A 22,044-nucleotide genomic window follows, 5' to 3' on the forward strand; every position below is an offset into this window, starting at 1 on the left:
TGGCCAGGTGACTTTCTTTCATTGATGAGACATTAGCAAATGTGATATAAGCAGAGGCTGGAAAGACCTTATATATAGGAGCTTGCCTTCTCCATGTCTTGGAATCCAGAGCCACCATATAAATAAGCCATCATATGACAAGGGTTATTCTCCTGGAAGGTAAGAGGCAAATAGCACAATTTTTCATTGCACCAATCAATAATCAGCCCAACTCCAGAAACAGACTAACAGATAAACAGAAACTAAGCTAACAGCTGACTGAAAGTCCATAGTAAACCCAGCAAAGACCAGCAGAAAAAACACCTAGCTGAGTTTAACGTAAATAGCTGAGCCACAATTTAATTAAATAAGTAAGTATTTTATTGTTTCATTCTACTGAGTTTGGAGGTGAAAAGCTAACTGAAACAGCCAGCTTACAGTTTTTCCAAGGCAAGATATTATCACAAAAATTAAACAAAAAGAAGGCAGAATTTCAATTTGAATTGCAGGTTGATGTTTATTAAATTTTCAGTATACTTTACTTTAGCACCCTCCAGATGACATTTAGAGAAAAATAAGTACTTGTGAGAGTATTTATAAATACCTTTGGGAAGCTTTCCACTTGGGAATTATTTCCATCATAGATTAGATAGGTCTGCAATGTGTATGATCAGGTTATACATTAAATAAAAGCTATCAGGGTTGGGGAGAGGGTGAAATGGAAAAAAGGGGTCAAAAGGAATGAACTAAAATATAAAAATATTTATAAAATAAATGTCATGGAGTTGTACAACATGGTAACTAGTTAGTAATACTGTATGGCATATTTGAAAGTTTCTAAGAGAATATTTCTTAAAAGAGCTCATCATAAGAAAAAACATTTTTGTAACTATGTATGGTAATGGATGATAACTAGACTTACTGCAATGATCATTTTGTAATGTATACAAATATCAAATATGTTTGTTGTATATCTGAAACTAATATGACTATATGTCAATTATAAATCAATTAAAAAAGGTTATTGGTCAACAGGCTACATAGATAATGAGGAACTTCAGTATCCAATTCTTTTTTGTTTATCACTTTCTTTGGTTTAGGACATGGGGAAACATGTTTATCATACACACTGAATTCTTTTATGCTTGTCACTTTCTTTGGCTCAGTACATGGAGATGCAATGTGATATAGTAGAAGGTCCTCTGATCTTGGATCCAGTATTTCAAACCTGTCATTTCCTTAGCCTCAATTTATTTATATTTAAAACAAGATAATAATGATTACATAAATTTAACTGAAGAGGCTGTAACATAGTGATCATTCTGTGATAGTTGACCTTAGAAGCCAGAGAAGTTCCTCACTGACAGATGAATGGATAAAGATGTGGTGTACCCAGCCATCAAAAAGAATAAAATCTTGCCATATGCAATGACATGGATGGAACTAGAGGATATTATTCTAAGCAAAATAAGTCATAGAAAGACAAATACCATATGATTTAACTCCTATGTGGAATTTAAGAAACAAAACATGAACATATGAGAAGGGAAGGAAAAAAATAAAATAAGAAGAAAACAGAGAGGGAGGCAAACCGTAAGAGACTCTTAACTATAGGAAACAAACAGGGTTGTTAGAGGGGAGGTGGGTGGAGAGATGGGATAATTGGGTGATGGGCATTAAGGAGGGCACTTGATGTAATGCGCATTGGGTGTTATATGCAACTGATGAATCACTAAATTCTACCCTTGAAACCAATAATTTAAAAAAGAAAATAAATAAATAAATTGCTGACAAAGACAAAAAAAAAGACTTCAGTATGACAAACTGAGGTGTAATTGCATTGAATAGAACAAAACTTATCCTAGAAATTCATTTATGGTTGCCTGCACAATGAACCAACTGATATGAGACCCCTTCATTTAGTGAGAGCAAAAATAATGAAATAAACAATGCACAAACAATAGATAAAATTATCAAAGCAAAAAACTTGTTCTTTGAAGATATTAGTGAAATTGCTAAACCTTGGCAAAACTGAAGGAAATAAAAAGAGAAAACACAAAGTGGTATACCAGGAATGAAAGAAATAACATCCCATGGAGATTACAAATATTAAAAAGACAATAAGAATATTATGAACAAATATAAGTCAATAATTCTACAACTTACAAGAAATGGATAAATACCTTAAAAAATACATTTTGCTAACATCTTAAACCAGTAACCTAATCTTCCCACCATATGAAACTAGAAAAAGTAGAGTAAACTAGACCCAAAGCAAGCAGAAGGAAGGCAATAATAAATACTTGGGTGGAAATAAATGAAATGAGGATATAATAGAAGAGAGAAAATGAGCAAAACCAAAAGTTAATTCTTTGAAAAGATCAATGAAGTTGACAAACCAGTAGCTCCACTGATCAAGAAAAAAAGGGGAGTCAAATTTATAAAATCAAGAATGGAAGAGGTGACATTACTGTCAACTTCACAGAAATAAAATCAATTTTAAGTGAACAAGATGAACAACTTTATGCCAACAAATTAGATAGTCTAGATGAAATGGACAAATTCCTAGAAACATAAAAACTACAAAACTGACTCAAGAAGAAATAGAGAATCTGAATAGACTTATAACAAGTGAAGAGATATAGTTAGTAATCAAGAAAATTTCTCACAAATAAAAGCCCAGGGCAAGATTGTTTCACTGGTAAACTGGTAAATTTTACCCAATGTTTAAAGAGCTAACACTGATCTGTCACAAACTCTTCCAAGAAATGGAAGAGTTTAGAATACTTCTCAACATACGTTATGAGGTCAGTGTTAATTTGATACAAAATCAACCAAAGACATCACAAGGAAAGAAATGCACAGAACATTACTCCTTATGAATATAGATACCAAAAATACTCAACAAAACACTACCAAACTGAATCCAGAGACATATGACAAGGATCATTACACCATGATGAGGGAAAATTTATCCCAAGAATTCAAGCTTGGTTGAACATAAAAATCCACATAACACATGGTATCAATAGAATAAAGAATAAAAACTTCACATCATGTAACTAGATGAAGAAAAATCATTTGACAAAAATCCAACACATTTTTATGAAAAAACACTCAACAAGCTAGGGATAAAGGGAACCTGATCAAGAGCTCTACAAAAACCCAAAGATTATATCGCATTAATAGTGAAATATGAAAGCTTTTATTCTCAAATCAGGAACAAGACAAGAGGTAACAATGCTGCTACCTCCGTTCAAAACTGTACCAGGAGTTCTAGCCAGGAGGGAATTAATTAACTAAAAGAAATAAAAGACAGCCAGATTAGAAGGGAGGAAATAAAACTATCTATATTTGCAGATGACATGATCTTATATACAGAAAATTAAAAAAAAATACACACACACAGAAAAAAAATGATTAGAATAATCAATGGATTCCCAAATTTTGCAGGATCTAAGATCAATATACAAAATCCATTGTATTGCTACACACTAGCAATAAATAATCCGAAAATAAAACTAAGAAAGTGATTCCATTTATGATACATTCAAAGTAAGTTTCTTAGGAATAAACTTAATAAAATAAGTGTGAGACTCAAAAAATACAAAAAAATCACTGAAAGATTAAAAAAAGATCTAAATTAATAAAAAGATATTTATGTTCTTGTGTTAGAAAACTTAATATTGTTAAGATGGCAATATTCTCCAAACTGATCTATAGATTCAATGCAATTCCTATCAAAATCCCAGCTGCCTTTTGTTGAAATCAACAAGCTGATCCTAAAATTCATATTAAAATACAAGAGACCCAGAATAGCCAAAACAATCTTGAAAAAGAACAAAGTTTGAGGAGTCACAGTTCCCAATTTCAAAAATTACTACATAGCTACAGTAATTAAGACTGTATGATACTGGCATTAGGATAGGCATATAAATCATGAAATAAATTGACAGTCCCAAAATAAAACCATACGTGATCAACTGGTATTCAACAAGTATGCCAAAACAATTCAATGGGGGAAAGAATAGTCTTCTCAACAAATACTGTTGGAAAAACTAGATGACCACATGCAAAGAATAAAACTGGGTCTCTTCCTTACAACATATCCAAAAATTAACTCAAAACAGATCAGGAACTTAAATGTAGGAGCTAAAAAATAATTAAAAAAAAAAACTCAAAACAAAACACAGGAATAAATCTTTAAAATCTTGGATTAGGCAATTTTTTTTAGATATGACACCAAAAGCATGGATAACAAAAGAAAACATAAATTGGACTTAATAAAAATTGAAAACTTTCGTGTTTTATTTATTTATTTATTAGAGAGAGAGTGAGAGAGAGGAGCAGAGGGAGAGAGAGAATTTTTTTGTTTTTTAAAAGATTTTATTTATTTATTTGAAAAAGAGAGAGACAGAGTACAAGCAGTGGGAGGGGCAGAGAGATAGGGAGAAGCAGACTCCCCACTGAGCAGGGAGCCTAATGTGAGGTTCAATCCCAGGACCCTGAAATCACAACCTGAGCCAAAGGCAGACGCTCAATGGACTGAGCCACCCAGGCACCCAGAGAGAGAGAATTTTAACCAGGCTCCACACTCAGCACAAAATGGGGCTTGATCTCACAACCCTGAGATCATGACCTGAGCTGAAATCAAGAGTCTGATGCTTAACCCACTGAGCCACCCACGTGCCCCAAAAACTTTTGTGCTTTAAAGTACACTATCAAGAAAGTAAAATGACAATCCAGAAACTGATAAATTTTTGCAAATCATATATCTGATAAAGGTCTAGTATCCAGACTATGGAACAAACTTCTACAACTCAACAATAAAAAGGCAAATAACCCAATTAAAATAGGGTAAAGTATTTGGAGATACCACGTCTCCAAAGAAGATATAGAAGTGGCAATTAGCACATTAGTCATCATTAGTCATTAGAGAAATGCAAATCAAAGCCGTAATGAAGTACAATTCACACCCATTAGGTTGGCTATAACCAAAATTTTTGAGCCCTCATACATTGCTGGTAGGAATGTAAATTGGTACAGCTGCTTTGGAAAACAGTTTGGCATTTCCTCAAAAGGTTAAATATAGAGTTACCATATGACCCGCAATTCCACTCATAGGTATATATCCAAGAGAACTGAGAAAATGGATTTACCATACATAAATACTAATGCCAGTATACTTCATAATAGCCAAAAAGCGACACAACACAAGTGTACATCAACTGATGGCTGGAAAAACAAATATAGTGTATTCATGCAATGAAATATTATTCAGCCATTAAATGAATGACATGTTTATCCACATTACAACATGGATAAATCTTGAAAACATGCTAAGTGAAAGAAGCCAGACACAAAAGACCACATATTGTATTATTCCATTGATATGAAATATCCAGAAAAGTCAAATAACCGAGATAGAAAGTTGATTAGTGAGGGGGCGGAGCAAGATGGCAGAAGAGTAGGAGACCTGGATTTTATCTGGAAACAGGAATTCAGCTGGATAGGGATCAAACCATTCTGAACACCTACAAACTGAACAGGAGATCGAAGAAAAGAATAGCAACAACTCTCTGAACAGAAAAGTGACCACTTTCTGGAAGGTAGGACATGTGGAGAAGTGAATCCAAGGCAATATTCAGGATAGACAGCAGGGGAGGGGGTCCGTTGGCTGCTTCTGGCAAGTGATAGAGCCATGGAGCACAAAATCAGAACTTTTAGAAGTCGGCCCACTGAGGGACGTCGCTCCAATGGCTAAGCGGGGGGTGGAACCCTCGTGGGACAGTGTGGTCTCAGGACCCTCGGGGTCACAGAAAGACTGGGGGTGCCTGAGTGTGGCAGAGCTCCCAGGTATTGGAGTGGGGAAGCCGGCTGCAGAGACAGAACTGAGGAGTGGGCTCCCAGCTCAGGGTTGCCATAAACCATGATCAGTGGCACAGTCGGGCCACTGCTCCTCCAGCAGGGATCCACCAAGTGGCAGATCTGGGGAGGCTCCCCTTCCTCCCCTGGGAGGAATGGCACAGGAGTGCACCACAGGGATCTGCTGGGTTTGGAGACTCCACACAGAGTTGGGTGCCAGAGATAGAAACACTCGGTCACAGGCTGGGTGAGCACAGAGTGCGGCCAGAGACCGGGGAGATGGGAGTGACTGACTGCTTTTCTCTGGGGGCTCACTGAGGAGTGGGGCCCCGAGTTCTCGGCTTCTCCGGGATGGAGATTGGGAGGCCACCATTTTCACTGTCATCCTCCGAAGCTCTACAGAAAGCTTGCAGGGAGGAGCGCAAATCTGAGCAGATTACTTAGTTGGGACCTGCAAGGGCGGGGCAATTCTGCCTCAGGCAAAGACGTTTGGGAACCATGGCAACAGGCCCGTCCCCCAGAAGATCAGCAAGAACAGCCAGCCAAAACCACGTTTACCGATCAATGAGAATGGCAGAACTCCAGTGCTAGGGGAATACTGCACAGAGAATCCATGGCTTTTTTACAATGGTTCTTTAGTCTTTCAAAGTTAATTTTTTTTTAACTGTCTTTTTTTTTTTAATTTTTCTTTTTCCCTTTTTCAACCAACATCTTATCAATCCCTTTTTAAAAAAACCATTTTTATTTTTCATTTTTAGAGTCATATTCTATCACTTCATAGTAGTTACCCTTATTTTTGGCATATATATATATACAGGTTTTTCTGTCTTTAAAATTTTGAGATACAGTTTCTTCTAACAGATCAAAATATACCCTAAATATCTAGTGTATGGCTTTGTTCTAGTCTCCTGCCTGATCACATTCTCTCCCTTTTTTTTCTTTTTTTTTTAAATCCTCTTCTTTCTTTTTTCAAACAACTTCTTATCAATTCCTTTTATAACATTTTTTATAATTTTCATCTTTACAGTCATATTCCTCCCTTCATCATATCAACCCTTATTTTTGTACATATATAAGTTTTTCATTCTTTAAAATTTTGGGAGGCACTTTCTTCTAACAGACCAAAATACACCAAAATCTAGTGTGTGGCACTGATCTATGCACCAGCCTGATCATATTTGATCATATTCTGTTTTTTTGTGTTTTGTTCTGTTTTTGTTTGTTTTTATCTTTATCTTTTTCTTTTTTTCTCTTTTTCTTTTTTCTTTCTTTCCCTTTCTTTTCCCCCTGGCTTCAGGTCTTTTCTGATTTGCTTAGAGTATATTTTCTGGGGACGTTGTTACCCTGTTAGCATTTTGTTCTCTCATTCACCTATTCTCCTCTGGACAAAATGACAAGATGGAAAAAAATCACCTCAACAAAAAGAACAAGAGGTAGTACTGACTGCCAGGGACCTACTCAATACGGACATTAGTATGATGTCGGATCTAAAGTTCAGAATCATGACTTTAAAGATACTAGCTGGGCTTGAAAAAAAGCATGGAAGTTATTAGAGAAACTCTTTCTGGAGAAATAAAAGAACTAAAATCTAACCAAGTCAAAATCAAAAAGGCTATTAATGAGGTGCAATCAAAAAGGGGGACGCTAACTGCTAGGATAAATGAGGCAGAAGAGAGAATTAGTGATATAGAAGACCAAATGATGGAGAATAAAGAAGCTGAGAAAAAGAGAGATAAACAACTACTGGATCACGAGGGTAGAATTCGAGAGATAAGCAATACCATAAGACGAAACAACATTAGAATAATTGGGATCCCAGAAGAAGAAGAAAGAGAGAGAGGGGCAGAAGGTATATTGGAGCAAATTATAGCAGAGAACTTCCCTAATTTGGGGAAGGAAACAGGCATCAAAATCCAGGAGGCACAGAGAACCCCTCTCAAAATCAATAAAAATAGGCCAACACCCTGACATCAAATAGTACAATTACAAGTCTCAGAGACAAAGAGAAAATCCTGAAATAAGCTTGGGAGAAGAGATATGTAACCTACAATGGTACCAACATTAGATTGGCAACAGAGCTATCCACAGAGACCTGGCAGGCCAGAAAGGACTGGCATGATATCTTCAGAGCACTAAACGAGAAAAATATGCAGCCAAGAATACTATATCCAGCTAGGCTGTCATTGAAAATAGAAGGAGAGATAAAAAGCTTCCAGGACAAACAAAAACTAAAGGAATTTGCAAACACAAAACCAGCCCTACAAGAAATATTGAACACTATATCTAAAACTAATGATGTAATGTATGGGGATTAACATAACAATAAAAAAATTAAAAAAAAAAAAAAGAAAGAAATATTGAAAGGGGTCCTCTAAGCAAAGAGAGAACCTAAAAGCAACATAGACCAGAAAGGAACACAGACAATATACAGTAACAGTCACCTTACAGGCAATACAGTGGCACTAAATTCATATCTTTCAATAGTTACCCTGAATGTAAATGGGACAAATGCCCCAATCAAAAGACACAGGCTATCACATTGGATAAAAAAAACAAGACCCATCGATATGCTGTCTGCAAGAGACTCATTTTAGACCCAAAGACACCCCCAGATTGAAAGTGAGGGGGTGGAAAACCATTTACCATGCTAATGGACACCAAAAGAAAGCTGGGGTGGGAATTCTTATATCAGACAAATTAGATTTTAAACCAAAGCCTGTAATAAGAGATGAGGAAGGGCACTATATCCTACTTAAAGGGTCTATCCAACAAGATCTAACAATTGTAAATATCTATGCCCCTAACATGGGAGCAGCCAATTATATAAGGCAATTAATAACAAAAGCAAAGAAACACATTGACAACAATAAATAGTGGGGGACTTTAACACCCCCCTCACTGAAATGGACAGATCATCTAAGCAAAAGATCAACAAGGAAATAAAGACTTTAAATGACACACTGGACCAAATGGACTTCACAGACATATTCAGAACATTCCATCCCAAAGCAACGGAATACACATTCTTCTCTAGTGCCCATGGAACATTCTCCAGAATAGATCACATCCTAGGTCACAAATCAGGTCTCAACCAGTACCAAAAGATTGGGATCATTCCCTGCCTATTTTCAGACCACAATGCTTTGAAACTAGAACTCAATCATAAGAGGAAAGTTGGAAAAAATTCAAATATACGGAGGCTAAAGAGCATCCTACTAAAGAATGAATGGGTCAACCAGGAAATTAAAGAAGAATTTAAAAAGTTCATGGAAACCAATTAAAATGAAAACACAACTGTTCAAAATCTTTGGGATGCAGCAAAGGCGGTCCTAAGAGGAAAGTATATAGCAATACAAGCCTTTCTCAAGAAACAAGAAAGGTCTCAAATACACAACCTAACCCTACAACTAAAGGAGCTAGAGAAAAAACAGCAAATAAAGCCTAAACCCAGCAGGAGAAGAGAAATAATAAAGATCAGAGAGAAATCGATGAAATAGAAACCAAAAGAACAGTAGAACAGATCAACGAAACTAGGAGCTGGTTCTTTGAAAAAATTAACAAGATTGATAAACTCCTGGCCAGACTTATCAAAAAGAAAAGAGAAATGACCCAAATCAACAAAATCATGAATGAAAGAGGAGAAATCACAACCAACACCAAAGAAATACAAACAATTATAAGAACATATTATGAGCAACTCTATGCCAGCAAATTAGATAACCTGGAAGAAATGGATGCATTCCTAGAGATGTATCAACTACCACAACTGAACCAGGAAGAAATAGAAAACCTGAACAGACCTATAACCACTAAGGAAATTGAAGCAGTCATCAAAAATCTCCCAACAAACAAAAGCCCAGGGTCAGATGGCTTCCCAGGGGAATTCTACCAAACATTTAAAGAAGAATTAATACCTATTCTTCTGAAGCTGTTTCAAAAAATAGAAATGGAAGGAAAACTTCCAAACTTGTTTTATGAGGCCATTACCTTGATCCCCAAACCAGACAAAGACCCAATCAAAAAGGAGAATTACAGACCAATATCCTTGATGAACATGGATGCAAAAATTCTCACCAAAATACTAGCCAATAGGATCCAACAGTACATTAAAAGGATTATTCACCATGACCAAGTGGGATTTATCACTAGGCTGCAAGGTTGGTTCAACATCTGCAAATCAATCAATGTGATACAATACATTAACAAAAGAAAGAACAAGAATCATATGATCCTCTCAATAGATGCAGAAAAAGCATTGGACAAAGTACAGCATCCTTTCTTGATCAAAACTCTTCAGAGTATAGGGATCGAGGGTACATACCTCACTATCATAAAAGCCATCTAGGAAAAACCTACAGTGAATATCATTCTCAATGGGGAAAAACTGAGAGCTTTCCCCCTAAGGTCAGGAACGTGGCAGGGATGTCCACCGTCACCACTGCTTTCAACATAGTATTAGAAGTCCTAGCCACAGCAATCAGACAACAAAAAGAAATAAAAGGCATCCAAATTGGCAAAGAAGAAGTCAAACTCTCCCTCTTTGCAGATGATATGATACTTTATGTGGAAAATCCAAAAGACTCCACCCCAAAACTGCTAGAACTCATACAGGAAGTCAGTAAAGTGGCAGGATATAAAATCAATGCACAGAAGTCACTGGCATTCCTATACACCAACAACAAGACAGAAGAAAGAGAAATTAAGGAGTCAATCCCATTTACAATTGCACCCAAAACCATAAGATACCTAGGAATAAATCTAACCAAAGAGGCAAAGGATCTGTACTCAGAAAACTATAAAATACTCATGAAGGAAATTGAGGAAGACACAAAGAAATGGAAAAACGTTCCATGCTCATGGATTGGAAGAACAAATATTGTGAAGATGTCAATGCTACCTAGAGCAATCTACACATTCAATGCAATCCTTATCAAAATACCATCCACTTTTTTCAAAGAAATGGAACAAATAATCCTAAAATTTGTATGGAACCAGAAAAGACCCTGAATAGCCAGAGGAATGTTGAAAAAGAAAAGCAAAGCTGGCAGCATCACAATTCCAGACTTCCAGCTCTATTACAAAGCTGTCATCATCAAGACAGTATGGTACTGGCACAAAAACAGACACATAGATCAATGGAACAGACTAGAGAGCCCAGAAATGGACCCTCAACTCTATGGTCAACTAATCTTTGACAAAGCAGGAAAGAGTGTCCAATGGAAAAAAGACAGTCTCTTCAACAAATGGTGTTGGGAAAATTGGGACAGCCACATGCAGAAGAATGAAACTGGACCATTTTCTTACACCACACACAAAAATAGACTCAAAATGGTTGAAAGACCTAAATGTGAGACAGAAGTCCATCAAAATCCTAAAGGAGAACACACGCAGCAACCTCTTCTACCTCAGCCGCAGCAACTTCTTCTTAGAAACATCACCAAAGGCAAGGGAAGCAGGGGCAAAAATGAACTATTGGGACTTCATCAAGATAAAAAGCTTTTGCACAGCAAAAGAAACAGTCAACAAAACCAAAAGACAACCGACAGAATGGGAGAAGATATTTGCAAATGACATATCAGATAAAGGGCTAGTATCCAAAATCTATAAAGAACTTTGTAAGCTCAATACCCAATGAACAAATGATCCAATCAAGAAATGGGCAGAAGACATGAACAGACATTTTTCCAAAGAAGACATCTAAATGGCCAACAGACACATGAGAAAGTGCTCAACATCGCTTGGCATCAGGGAAATCCAAATCAAAACCTCAATGAGATACCACCTCACACCAGTCAGAATGGCTAAAATTAACGAGTCAGGAAACGACAGATGTTGGCAAGGATGTGGGAAAGGAGAACCCTCCTATACTGCTGGTGGGAATGCAAGCTGGTGAAACCACTTTGGAAAACAGTATGGAGGTTCCTCAAAAAGTTGAAAATAGAGCTACCATATGATCCAGCAATTGCACTACTGGGTATTTACCCCAAAGATACAAATGTAGGGATCCGAAGGGGTATGTGCACCCCAATGTTTATAGCTGCAACGTCCACAATAGCCAAACTGTGGAAAGAGCCAAGATGTCCATCGACAGATGAATGGATAAAGAAGAAGTGGTATATATATACAATGGAATATTATGCAGCCATCAAAAGGAATGAGATCTTGCCATTTGCAACGATGTGGATGGAACTGGAGGGTGTTATGCTGAGCGAAATAAGTCAATCAGAGAAAGACACGTATCATATGACCTCACTGATATGAGGAATTCTTAATCTCAGGGAACAAACTGAGGGTTGCTTGAGTGGGGGGTGGGGTGGGAGGGATGGGGTGGCTGGGTGATAGACACTGGGGTGGGTATGTGATATGGTGAGTACTGTGAATTGTGCAAGAGTATTGAATCACAGAGCTGTACCTCTGAAACAAATAATGCAGTATATATTAAGGAAAAAAAAAGAAGAAGAAGAAGATATCAGGAGGGGAAGAATGAAGGGGGGGAAACTGGAGGGGGAGATGAACCATGAGAGACAATGGACTCTGAAAAACAAACTGAGGGTTCTAGAGGGGAGGGGGGTGGGAGGATGGGTTAGCCTGGTGATGGGTATTAAAGAGGGCACATTCTGCATGGAGCACTGGGTGTTATGCACAAACAATGAATCGTGGAACACTACATCAAAAACTAATGATGTAATGTATGGTGATTAACATAACAATAAAAAATTTAAAAAAAAAGAAAGTTGATTAGTAGTTGTCAAGGACTGAAATGGGGAGGAATGGGGAGTGTCCAGGTATGGGGTTTCTTTTTGGGATGATAAAGATATTCTTAATTAGATAGTGGTGATCATTACACAGTCTTGTGGATATAGTAAAAACTACCAAATAATCTGAAAAGGTGAATTTTATGGTATGTAAATTATATCTCATCTTAAAAAATTAAATGACTCAGCAATTCCAGTCATAAATTCATCTGAGGGAAAATAAAGCATACATCTACAAAAAGACTTGTATGAGAATGTTCATGTCAGTTTTGTTCATATAATCCAAAAACTAGAAATCATCCAAAAGACCATGACCAGGAGAATGAATAAGCAAATTATGAGATAGTCATATAGTGGTTTACGATGCAGCAATAAAAAATAATTAACTACAGCAATGTGAATAAATTCAAAAACCATTAAATTGAATGAGAGAGGACAAGCTGAAAACAATAAATATAATTAATAAACTTTTCTGAATTTTAAGAACCGGCAAAATTAGCACATGTGGTGTGGGGTTTCACTGGAAGGGGCCTAAGGGAAATGTTTAAGGTGATTGAAATGTTCTGAATATTGATTGGAATGGTAACCAGATGGATATATACATTTACCAAAACTCATCAAATTTGATAGTGATGAGTATTAAGGAAGGCGTGTGATGTGGTGAGCACTGGGTGTTATACGCAACTAATGAATCATTGAACAGTACATCAAAAACGAATGATGTACTATATGTTGGCTAATTGAATTTAAATTTAAAAAAAGAAAAAAATTGATAATGAAGAACTATTCATTTCATTGATGTAAATTTTACATAATTTTTTAAAGTTAATGTTTTAAAAGAATGACTGCAATCCAACCTAAGGCCAAGGTCAGAGGTTTATTTTTAACAGCTTTATTAATATTTAATTGACATACAATAAAGTGAAGATATTTAAAGTACATAATTTGATGTTTTCTGGTGGAGGTGAACTCATGAAGAAGAACTTCAAGGGAGATTTCAGGGAAACAAAAAGATCTCATGAGGAAATGAAGACTTTACATGAAGTAATCACAGGAGACTGGGACTTAATATTAAATTACACAGGCACAGAGACCACAAGCTGTAACTGAGACTCCTCTAGAAGGAAAGATGAAGAAATGTTAACTGCTTTTATTTTAACCCCATCAGCCTACTCAAGCCTCAGGAGGCCCCAGGTTTCACTCTTTGAACTCATCTCTTTTCTTTTATAATAAGATATTTGGAGTACCTTAAATTCCTTGTCTTGCATTTTGGAGAGCTTGTATTTATTTGGTGGAAGTGGCAGCAGAGTTAGAGATAGGGTGGGAGAGGGGAAAGTTTTCCCAAATGATGAGATTTTTCAACAATCCCAACCATTTCATGAAAAGAGGGTCAATGAGGTCTTCAACCTACATTTCTTTCTGGATTTTCTCCCCACATCAACATCACTGCCAACCATGAATCCAATGTGGTTATTATATATTACAAGAAATGGTATATAATTACTTACAGCCTGGCAGCCTGGTTGCCTGGATTTTAATGCATATCCACAAAGGCTAGATTTTAGCCTGGATACTATGGTCTTGGGAAAAGCAACAAAGATGCAGAGGTCAGCCTCACCCTGAGTCTGTTGATGAGTTTACATGACCCTCATCCAACATGGGGTATTTTTCCCGTAACAACTCTAGCTTCTGAAACCTTAACCTGCAGATAACAATAAAATCATTTAGTGCCATGCTTCCCACGTCTTCAGCTCTAGTCACCAACTCTGGATTAAAACTCTTGCTTTATGTCTACCAAAGTCACTGCAAAATGAAAAATCAATGAGAAATGTAAAAAAAGAGGGATGTATTACTCTTCTTGTGCTTAGAATTCCACCCTCCCACCAGCTCCTCCCATTACTCCAGCCCCCAAACCAAAATGTTTACTCCGATTGTACCCAAATAGGCAGCAAAGAGGACCCTTCTCTCTGAAGGCTGCCTGATTTTTGCTGAGGGACCACTCCTAGCCCTGGGGAATATCCCCTGCCCCAGAAGAAGCCATTATAAAATTATCTGGCGATAAAACCAACCACAGGGGGATTGTGGGGCATTTATCTTTTCAAACGCCTTGTTGTTTTTGTCCATCTGGTTGCATTTAGTCCAGAGGTATAATTTCCAGTGCTGCTCTTTTCTGGTAGACTATACAATTAAGGTATTTGAAAAACAAACAGCTCCTAACCACTGCACGGTGAGAAGCTAGTTTAGCAATCTGTGACCTATTTTCCCAGAGCAAACACAGTTATATATCCAAGATGATCATAAAGCAAGAATGGAGAGTCAGGAATTATTAGTTAATGTAATAATAATCTAACCTCTTCTGGAACTTCTCAGAGAAGAGAAAATGAGCTATGAAGATGGCAGGGATAAGAGGCTGTTGAAGAAATTATACTTTTTGTACCTTTCCAGTGGAAATTCTTAATATTTTCTTTAGGACTTTCATATGACTTTCAATGTATATATGTATTTGAAACACACAGAAGGGAATGACTCAATGATGGTAGGCTTATACTGACAGACATGATCATATCAGGGAAAGAAGGGTGACTGAATCACATTCAAGACAAGCATGGTTGTGAAGTTTTGAAAGCTGTTAGATCCATGCATGAACAGTGCTAAGTGTGCAAAATAACTGATACTAGAGTCACCACTGTACCCTTGTGCTTATACCCAGGTTATGAGACTACTTTTGCTTTTATTAATGTATTTTTCTGAATAAGTATCACACTTTAATCTCACATGGGAATTTCTACGCATATTTTTTCCATGGTGGTATGGCACAAACACTTTGGAATCTTTCAAAATCTTTCACTAAAGTATGAAATAAGTGTGTGTGGTGTGTGCATGCACACACACACTGTTTTCGGTCAAAAGTGCTACTCACAGCTTAGTCATTGATATTATTCATCAACTTTGGTTCTGAAAGACTTTTTTCCCCTCAAATCTCACCCAAAAGATATGAAAACATTCCACCAACAAAGAAATTCAAAGGAATTTGTTTTGGATTTTGAGAGTCCTTTGCAAAATAAGAGTCCCTAGAGGTGTTTTAAGCCTTGCTGGTGTTCTCTGGGGACAGTGCTCCAAGAATTCTAAAGCAGAACTCAAGATATGGGAGAAGTTCCAATGATCTTGTAATGCCACCTTTACCCTCATGATGGTGGTTACATCCTCAAGGGCATGCCCCCTGTTCCTTCAGTTGTGTCCTGACTTGCTCTGAGAAGAACCTTCCATTTTAATTCCATGCTTGAGTTAGTGGGGTTAAATTCCTCTTCTCTGTGAGATATGGAAAGGTTCGTCTTGACAGTGATGCATCCCCCATGCTAGGAAGGCATATGGGCACACTAGGAATTGGCATTCAACTTCTGAAGACCAAAGAATGTGTGCATTTGTTTGGGTTCCTAGTCCTGGTTTGGGTCTCAAGAGGTGGGACTGTGTTGTATTGGGTTTGTTGTTTTCTTGTTTCCCCCACTGTGTGGATGGCATTTAGAGAATCTAGGTGTGGGGTGATGAATGAGATAAACCAATTAGAGAGGAAAAGATTGTGGAAAGAAAAGTATTATGTGCTTAAATATTAATGTCTGTATTCTCTCAACCCTGATCCACTTCTCTCTCTATTTCTCTCCATTCATTCATTTCCCATATAACATATATAATTCAGCAAAAATGTGCTAGGTACTGGACTCTGTGTGGAGTACAAAGGTGATTGTGGATCCTCCCACCCTCAAGGGGTCCATATTCTAGTCTCTCTTTTTGTCCTTCACTTTCATCTCCAGTTCCTAGTCTATACCTATCACTGCAAGGTGTAAGATATGAACATTTATTTAGGAACAGGGTTCAGGAGAATTCAACTTTTTTTTCTAAAAGTATTTTTTCTAAAAGTACGTTGAAGAAGAAATCAAACTAGAATTATAAGAGCAGGGGAAATCAGATCAAGCTTAAAAAAAAAATACTGTGACGTTGTCAAGCATTGAAACTCCTTATGGAAGCAGAATCAACTTTCTCCCCAAGGGAGCTCCAGGATCTGGAGTGCCTTCCCTTCCCCTTCCAACTCAATTGGATATGACTTAAAGAGATGCACCAAATGAGTGGTTTAAGAAACCCCATGTTTTCCATTTGACAGTTTCCCAGGCTTCGCTCATCTTCTTTCCCACTTACCCACAACAGTTGCCCCTCCTCCTCCCAGAATACAGAGAAAGTTCCAGGGCCTCCTCCCTACTCTCCACTTTGCCAGTCACCTGTGCAGCTGAGCTCCTCACATCCCCTCAGCCAGCTACTGCTGAGTGAAGTCACAAGGTATTTTGGTCCTGATGACAGAGGTGTGAATGGCAACTTCCACCCAACTCAGATGAGATCATGCATGTGAACTCTCTGCAAATGATAAAACCTTGATTAGACAAATGCAAGAGGTGGTTACTTTACAGCTCTGAAGCTCACTGCCTTATGCACACAGCAGACATGCCATAGGGAAAGGATCACCTCTTTTGTACCCAGGGACAAGGGTCCATTTCCTTCTCCCATTGACAGCATCTCGCTTTCCTAGATTTGTATCTGTTGGAGAGAATTGAGTTAGAGAGCTCAGGATGCAAAGACAGGCACAACTATTTATTGATCACCCCCAGTTACAAAATGTAAAAGATTTACCACCAATTCCCACAGGGACATTAAGTGTCACTAAAGATGAAAGCAGCAAGCCTGAAAATGAGTTCTCTCTGATGAATGTGAGTTCTTATACTTTCAGAATGTTTACAGGTCACAGGTTGTGTCTACAATGACTAAATGAAGGGAACACTTAAGGCATAAAACTGGATAATTCAGAAAGAATGAGGAAGTGAGAAAGGCCTATTATTTGGTTTCCTTCATTCCTCAGAGGTTGCTTGCCCTGGCCAGCGTCAATATAGACTCTAAATACCAGCTTCTTGCCTCTAGTCTTTCCTGAGCTAGTCATTCCTCCATTCTATTAAACAAATTTTAAAAGCAAATCTGATCATTCACTCCCCTACTTAAAACCATTTACAGGTTCGCTTTGCCTAAACCCAATTCTCATCCACTTAGTCAATGCACAGACCCTCCATATTCTGCTTTGCCATTCCCCTCCCTACCCTGATCCATCCCAGTTCTCTTCTCTTGTCTCTTTCATGGACTATGTGTTCATTCTCATCTTTTGTGGTTCCTCCAACACAATCTCTGGATGCTTGTAACCTACCACTTCCAGAGAATGCCATGAACCTCCTCCTTGTTTCTTCCCATAAAATACCTATTCACTCTTCAAATCCCAACTGAGACATCACCTGTTCTGTAATTCCTCACCACATCTTATTTTTTCCACCTCTCTGTTTTCTCTGCTCTTTATAGTGACCCTATTGCTGCATTTTATGTTTAATTAAAACATAATGGCTTAGGATTTAAGTCATGAGCTCTGGAGTCAGACTGCTTGGATTTGCATCTTGCTTTAGTTGTGTGATTTGGGAGAGTTATCTAATTCTTTGTTCCTTACTTCATTCATCTGTAAAATGAGGGATTAAGAAAATCATAGCCACCTCAGAGGTTATTGTGAGAATTAAATGAGTAAATGCTCAGAACACTACCTGGCATACAGTAAGTGCTCAATAAATGTCAGCCACTGTTACTAAAATCACTTCTCTGTCTGTCTGCCTCAGGACCGGATTGAGCTCTGCTCAAGGACAGGGACTGGGACATTGAATCTATCCAACAGAAAATTCTTCCCAGAGCCTTAGAATGGGTATTTTTTTCTTTTCAATTTAATTATGGAAGTTTTAGCCAACAGCTTCGACTGCATAATTTTGGAACTTGGAACTCCATCCTGTAAGTGCCTGAGACCCTTACACCCTTTTAAATAAGGGGCAACCACCTCTTATCCAAATTTCCCATTTCAAACCAATAATCCAACTACACTGACTTGTCTCCTCCCTTTGGCCCTTATCTCTGTCCTTATCCACCCTTCCCCCCTCTTTTTTACGCTGCCTGGCCTATCCTCAGTGCCTATCTGGAGACTCTATTTAATTCTTACAGCTGTCTGAACATTTGGAAATGGGAAAACTAAGAGTGAGAAAGGGAGTCATTAGCAGGAAGGGACTACAAACAAGGTTTACCATGCGGTGACTGTTCAGGGTAGTCTGCCACAGAGAGGAGAGATGGTTGTCCTCACTCTGCTCTCACACATTCTCAGAGTGTGACAAACACATTGCCCATATCAGAATCCCCCAGGGCTCCTTTCAGAGTGTAGTGTCCCAGGCCATACCTCTTCTGCCCCCCACAGATCTAGTGAACCAGAAGGAGCCCTGTGGGTAAGGTCAAGGGTTTTTCAGGTTAAACACAACTCCCAGGGGAGTCTATGCATGCTCACACTCAGAGCCACTGGTCTAGAGACACGAACTTAGATTCTGCTTCTGGTGCAAACTTGAACTGTCTGGGGGCAATGGGGATGTGCTCTATTCTGACTAACATACCTCTTCTCTTCCTAAGACCTCCACTTCTGCTCCAGATGTTGAGCCTGATCCCAGAAAAACTGACTTAAGCTTCTTTCCCCAGAAAGATCTCCTTTGATTAAATGCACCCACCCCATCTCTGTACTTTGGCCATGGACTCCACCTCGAGGTGTGAGCATGATTCAGAGAGTCACAGGCATAAATCTCTTTGCCTCCACTTTCCAGCCTCAGGTATTATCCTAGGTGATTTCTTTCTACAGCTTAATTTATTTTTAATTAACATAGTTGATTTGTGAAGACACTTTTCTTCTAAGGAACCAAGACTCTACAGATAAAGCTGAAGTTCTCATGACCCCTTTCCTTCTATACCTCTCTCTAGATGTAACTACTTTTATTGTTGGGTATGAGTCTTGCTAGAAATATTTCTGTACATTTACATTTATGGAAATATATACAGAGAACATGTGTGGGGGAGTAGTTAGGGATGGTTTTATATATATATATAACATATACATATATATACATATACATATAATATATGTAAAACATATGCATATAATACATATATATGTAAAACATATACATATATATATATTTTTTTAAAGATTTTATTTATTTATGTGACAGAGAGAGAGAGAGCACAAGTAGGCAGAGCAGCAGGGAGAGGGAGAAGCAGGCTCCCCACTGAGCAGAGAGCCCCACATGGGGCTCGATCCCAGGACCCTGGGATCATGACCTGAGCCGAAGGCAGACGCTTAACCCACTGAGCCACCCAGGCACCCCTGGTTTTATATTTTAAAATAAATTATACCATACTACCATACTGTATATATTGCTTGGTAGGGCTTTCTTCCCCCATTTAAATTAGTCTTTGAGGTTTTGCCATATCTTCATAAAGCTCTACCTCTTTGAAAGGAAAAAGATACATTGCACTCTATCTTATGGATGTTCCATTATTTATTTAGCATTGACGCAATAAATTGTGTTTAGGTTGTTTCTTATAAAGGGGACTGCAGTAAACACTGGCTGGTGCCTCCTGTGGATTCGTGTGAGTTTAGCTCTATAAAGACACTGAACATGGAATAGGGGATGAAAGGTTATTTTAAATTTTAATAGATATTGGCAAATGTCTTTCCAAAAGTCTGTATTAATTTTTAATGCCTCCTGTCCTGTTAGGAAGGTATCCCATTCCCACATGTGTCAGTTGTTTCTTGCTGGTCCACTTTTCCTATCCTGAGCTGGCAGGTGCCACTGGTTGTGACTCAGCTCTCATGTGGCTGTGCCAGTGTCTGTGACAGGATATCTGGGCATTTAGGATGTGGGGGCCTTGCTGGTTTGGAGTGGCCTCTGACTTGATCCATTTCAGAAGGCCATCCTGAGACAAAGATAATCAATGGCCTCCCACCTGTGTTTTAACCAAGTCAGTCCAAACTGATATTTCCTTCCATGAATGAGCTGTTGAGCCATCCTTTGAACAAGAAAATGGGCAAGCCATTTCAGGTGGATTTATTGCTCACTTGTCAGGGGCTTGGGTGATGCTAGGTGCTGTGCATTTTAGATGTGAATGCAGACTTCACCCCTTGCCCCCAGGGAGCTTGTGACTGGGTTAAGAGAGCAAGGTCAGTTGCAAGCAAAAAACAAGCATAGGGTATACTTGGTTGGAGGACACTAACCAGAAAAAGAAAATGGATGAAGTATTCTCAATCCATGAGGTATTCAGGCTCCAGTGGTTCCCTCCACCTTTCTCAGCTTTGTTGAGTTCCTTGTTGAGTTTTCCTTCCTATCCTAAGAGCTCCCACTGCAGGGATGAGATGAGGGAGGGAACAGCAGAGGATGTATCCCATGACAGTTTGAATGAAAAGGGAAAGCCTTCATTGCTGAAATAATCGGTTATGAAAAATCCATAAGCTAGGGGCACCTGGGTGGCTCAGTTGGTTAAGCAACTGCCTTCGGCTCAGGTCATGATCTTGGAGTCCCGGGATTGAGTCCCACATCAGGCTCCCTGCGCAGCAGGGAGTCTGCTTCTCCCTCTGACCCTTCCCCCTCTCATGCTCTCTCTCTCTCATTCTCTCTCTCAAATAAATAAAATCTTAAAAAAAAAAAAAATGAAAACTCCATAAGCTCTAGAGTGCAATGTAGCTTTTCCTTTTGAATGAGATAGACTTTTATGAAGGTGTGGCAAAACCTCGAAGACAGATATAAATGAGGAAAAAAAACCCTACAGAGCAACACATACAGTATGGGTATAATTTATTTAAAAATACAAAAGCAAGCAGTGTGCATGTTGGGAAGGGGAAAGGAGGAGCTAAACGTCATTCTGTTGATCCTCCTTCCTCTAAGTATGTCAGCCTACTCACTGATACTCTTCTCCCAGCACCTCTCCACCCACCCACCAAACAGCCACTTTTGTTCCTAGAAGACTTTGTTCAACACCCAACAGTTACTGAGCAGCTGTTTAAACAGCACATAATACATTGTGTTAGGTGCTGTGGAGGAGAGCAGGATGAATGAAAACCAGCTCCATCCTTCACTGGAGCAGCTGACATTTATCAGCAGAGATGTTCTGCCGTTATGTCTGCTCAAATACTTCAATATCAGTGCAGCTGGTTTATCACCAATCTTTTGTCTCTGTCTCACTCACCCTCTCACTTGAAGGCAGGGGAATGTTTTTTTTTTCTTGTTTCATGGAATATAAAACACATCGATAAATCTCTGCTAACAGGGCATGGCATTATCTAGATTGAGATTATAGATAGTGGGGGATGAATTTCTTTCATAAAATTTAGGTGTGTTAACATTTTGATTACATTTCTTGCACAAGGATGATCAGACATTTAGAGAGTGTGCTGAGTAGAAAATGGCCTCACTAATCAATTCTCTCTCCCCACTCCCCAAATATCCCTTAATGATTGTGGAGGTACTTTTGAACAAAGGAAGGGCACCTATAGGAGTTATGCTATTTA

Source organism: Phoca vitulina, unplaced genomic scaffold, assembly GCF_004348235.1.
Source record: "Phoca vitulina isolate PV1807 unplaced genomic scaffold, GSC_HSeal_1.0 scaffold1, whole genome shotgun sequence".
Classification (NCBI taxonomy): domain Eukaryota; kingdom Metazoa; phylum Chordata; class Mammalia; order Carnivora; family Phocidae; genus Phoca; species Phoca vitulina.